Source organism: Cyrtonyx montezumae, unplaced genomic scaffold (genome assembly GCF_038088225.1).
Source record: "Cyrtonyx montezumae isolate F1298 unplaced genomic scaffold, pur_monq_1.0 scaffold_46, whole genome shotgun sequence".
Classification (NCBI taxonomy): domain Eukaryota; kingdom Metazoa; phylum Chordata; class Aves; order Galliformes; family Odontophoridae; genus Cyrtonyx; species Cyrtonyx montezumae.
Window position 1 is genome coordinate 935,466 of NW_027072052.1, and position 4,535 is coordinate 940,000.

The window sequence follows — 4,535 nt, forward strand, 5'->3', positions numbered from 1 at the left end:
AATACCCGACCTAGGACCGCGTCGGGAGTCAAAGGAAACAACGGGAGAGCGATGCCGACACGCAACGGGCGCTCTACCGCCTGACCGCGCCACGCGACCGCCGACAAGATGGCGGACGATCGCTTCCGGTTCCGGCTCGGGAATGTCGGGAGGGCTCCGCCCGGCCCCTGCCGGACCCGCCCAACTCGCGCGCTCCCTAGCGGCGGCCAGAGGGCGCTGCCGGCGGGGGCTCGCGATCTCTGGCCAGGTCTACCCGGCGCACACGCACCCGAAATCTCCGCATCGGCGTAGGTTCCCGTGTGTGCACAGGGTGGCTCGACGGGTCGGTCCGGTCCTGCGGCGAACCGCGCGTCCCGTACGTCAGCGGAAAGAGTCCGCTGCCGGCGAGTTTGGTATTCCCAGGGCCAGGTCTGCTCAGCTCGGATGGCTCCATGCCGGTGCCGCTTAGGGACGCCGGACCCGACCCGCGTTCACGGCCACGGACGATCCGGTCGCACGTCGCGAGAGGAGGCGACAGCGGACAGAGGTGTCAGCCGGGGAGCAGTGCGATCTCTGGCCACGTCTACCCGGTTCCGAGGGAGCTGAGCTTGCCAAGTGGAGGCGCCTGGAGGGCGCTCCGGGGTCGTCGTGCAATGTCCGGCCACGTTTACCTTGCTCCGACGGAGTCGAGCGCTCCGAGGAGGCGCCTAGAGGGCGCTGCCGGGGCGGCTTGCGTTTTGCGGCCACGTCTACCTGGTTACGACGGAGCTGGGCGTACTATGGTGTTGCCTAGAGGGCACTCCGGGGTCGTCGTGCAATGTCCGGCCACGTCTACCTTGCTCCGACGGAGTCGAGCGCTCCGAGGAGGCGCCTAGAGGGCGCTGCCGGGGCGGCTTGCGGCCTCCGGCCACGTCTACCCGGTTTCGAGGGAGTTGGACGTGCCAAGCGGAGGCGCCTAGAGGGCGCTGCCGGGACGGCTTGCGGCCTCCGACCACGTCTACCCGGTTTCGAGGGAGTTGGACGTGTCAAGCGGAGGCGCCTAGAGGGCGCTGCCGGGGCGGCTTGCAATCTCCGGCCACGTCTACCCGGTTTCGAGAGAGTTGGACGTGCCAAGAGGAGGCGCCTAGAGGGCGCTGCCGGGGCGGCTTGCGGTCTCCGGCCACGTCTACCCGGTTTCGAGGGAGTGCGTAAAAAACGGGAGATGCCTAGAGGGCGCTACGTGGTTGTCGTGCAATGTCCAGCCAGGTCTACCCAGCTCCGATGGAGTCGAGAGCTCCGCGGCGGCTTGGAGATGGCGCGGACGAGTGGCTTGCCGTCTCCGGCCAAGTGTGCCCGGAACCGGGCGAACCTCTCGCGCTTCCCGAACGGCGGCGGCGAGAAATCACAGCGCGTGTTTAAAAAACGCCGGCCACGTCTACCCGGCAACAGCCGTTCGGCGCTAACCCGAACGGCGGCGGCGAAAGATCACCGCGCGTTTTGAAAACGCCGGCCACGTCTACCCGGCAACAGCCGTTCCGCGCTAACCCGAATGGCGGCGGCGAGAGCTCTCTGCCCGTGCTTCTCGGAAACGGCGGCCACGTCTACCCTGCTAAAGCCGTCTCGAACGTTTGCGTCCGGTGCTCGATGCCGGTGCCGTTCGGGAACGCCGGACCCGCGTTCCCGGCTACGGCCGATCCGGTCGCTCGTCGCGAGCGGTGGCGGCGGCCGATGGAGGTGTCAGCCGCGGCGCCGCGCGATCTCCGGCCACGTCTACCCGGTTCCGACGGAGTCGGACGTGCCAAGCGGAGGCGCCTAGAGGGCGCAGCCGTGACGGCTTGCGATCTCCGGCCACGTCTACCCGGTTCCGACGGAGCTGAGCGTTCCGAGGGGTCTAGAGGGCGCTGCCGGGGCGGCTTGCGGCCTCCGACCACGTCTACCCAGTTTCGAGGGAGTTGGACGTGCCAAGCGGAGGCGCCTAGAGGGCGCTGCCGGGGCGGCTTGCGGTCTCCGGCCACGTCTACCCGGTTTCGAGGGAGTGCGTAAAAAACGGGAGATGCCTAGAGGGCGCTACGTGGTTGTCGTGCAGTGTCCAGCCAGGTCTACCCAGCTCCGACGGTTTCGAGAGCTCCGCGGCGGCTTGGAGATGGCGCGGACGAGTGGCTTGTCGTCTCCGGTCAAGTTGTGCTAGGAACCGGGAGAACCTCTCGCGCTTCCCGAACGGCGGCGGCGAGAAATCACAGCGCGTGTGTTTAAAAAACGCCGGCCACGTCTACCCGGCAACAGCCGTTCCGCGCTAAACCGAACGGCGGCGGCGAAAGATCACCGCGCGTTTTAAAAAACGCCGGCCACGTCTACCCGGCAACAGCCGTTCCGCGCTAACCCGAACGGCGGCGGCGAGAGCTCGCTGCCCGCGCTTCTCGGAAACGGCGGCCACGTCTACCCTGCTAAAGCCGTCTCGAACGTTTGCGTCCGGTGCTCGATGCCGGTGCCGCTTGGGAACGCCGGACCCGCGTTCCCGGCTACGGCCGTTGCGGTCGCTCGTCGCGAGCGGCGGCGCCGGCGGACGGAGGTGTCAGCCGGGGCGCCGCGCGGTCTCCGGCCACGTCTACCCGGTTCCGACGGAGCTGAGCGTTCCGAGGGGTCTAGAGGGCGCTGCCGTGGCGGCTTGCGTTTTGCGGCCACGTCTACCCGGTTTCGACGGAGATGGGCGTACCAAGCGGTGTTGCCTAGAGGGCGCTCCGGGGTCGTCGTGCAACGTCCGGCCACGTCTACCTCGCTCCGACGGAGTCGAGCGCTCCGAGGAGGCGCCTAGAGGGCGCTGCCGGGTCGGCTTGCCGTCTGCGGCTAGGTCTACCCGGCGTCAGGTTCTCTTGGTCTTCGCGGCCTGGGTGGGGGGGGTGGTGGCGCTGTTGCTCCGGAGGTCTCAGAGGCGTCGCTGTCGTTTTGTGCCTCCAGTTACGTCTAGGTAAAGCCCGGCTTGTGTCCGAGCAGGCGCCGGTAGTCGGCGCCCGAGTTGCGCGACTCTTTTTTCTGGATGCCTTTCCTGTCCGTCTATAGGAGAGAGTGCGTACTCTGCTCCGGAGACGGCGATGTGCGGGCGCTCACGGGCGAGTTTGGCCGGCTGGCGAGGAAGTTTGGCGGCGGCGGCGGCGGCGGCGGCGGCGGTTTTCTCAAGCGCCGGTTCTTCGTTCGATCGGGTCCGGTGGTGTTGGTCGGTGTCACCCCTCCCCGTCCCCGCCGTTCCGAGAACTGAGGGCGGCCACGAGCGAAAAAAAGCCGGAGAAGGCGACAGTGAGAAGGGATCGTAGCCGGCTCCCGCGGCACCAGGGCAAACGCTGGCGAGGAAACGAGCGGGCGAGAGAGAAAAAAAAACAAAAAACAGAAGGGCACGGGCCGGTCCGCCGGCCCCTCGAATGCGCGCAGGGGGAGTCCCCGGCGGCTACGAAAAGCGGTGGTGGTGGGTGTCCCAGGGCGCTCGGTGAAGAGCCGGGACCCCGAGCTCGTTGGTCGTGGCGGCGGCGCCTCGTTTTTTTGCACCTCATCCTCACCCGCACGCAGGAGCCCATCTGATCCCCAGGCGCTCCTCGGGCACGTCGGAGAGGCTTCCCGGCGGGCTGGCTCAATCCCGCTCCCCGAATCGCTCGGGGTCGCGTGGGGCGGGCTGGTGTTCAGGCACGGGCGAGCACCTCTCGCGGTACGTTGTCCACGCACACCTGCCTGCACAGCGTTGCGGTGTCTTTCCGCCGCTTCACAGGAAGGGCTCGCGCCTTCCGCCTTGCAGACCTTCCTTCCATCGATCGATGAGGCCACTCGGGTCGCGTCGGAGAGGGCCCCCGGCGGCTCGGCGCTTCGGCGTCCGGTGTTCAGGCACGGGCGGCCTCCTCTCCAGTTCGCTTCCCGTAGCACGCGAGGTGAAACGTGCCTCGTCCGCTGGAGCGAGAGCGGCGGTGGCTTTGGCGGCTTTGGGGCACTCAGCCCGGGCTGCGCTCGCTCGTCCGCCCGCCCTCTCGGCTCCCAGGGACGGGCTCGTCCGACCGAAGCCGGCTGTGTGACTGCCGAGCGGCCCCGCGAGCCGCAGGTGTACCGCGTTTGTAGTGCGAGGTGCCGGCGTCTGCCTCGGTTCGGGGTCCGTCGGGTGCCGGCCGCGAGCAGCCACGCGGCGGGGTGGCAAATGAGGGGAAAACCGGAAAGCAAAAGAAAGAAGAGGCGAATAAGTTGGGGGCTGTGCGCGGGCGAGCCCAGAGCCTCTGCGCGGCGCGTCCCACGATCGTAACGCTGCCTCGGGGGTCCGTCCCCTCTGCCTATTACGGGCCGCCGCAGACCCAGGTCGGTTTCCCTGCCGCGTCCCTGCCCGCTGCGGAGCGTGCCGCCCCGGGAAAGGGTCCTCGAGCCGAGGGGTCGCGCCCGCCTCGAGGTCGCGTTCTCCTCTAGCACGTCCGTCGTCGGCCGGGCCGGGGAGTTTCTCCCAGCGCCCCGTCCGCTTCGCCGCCGGCCTCGGAGGGCGGGTCAGCCCCGGCCGGGCGGTGCCGTGTCGCGCGCGCTTCCGTCCGGCTCTCGCGGGAGAGCCCGGAGCGCGG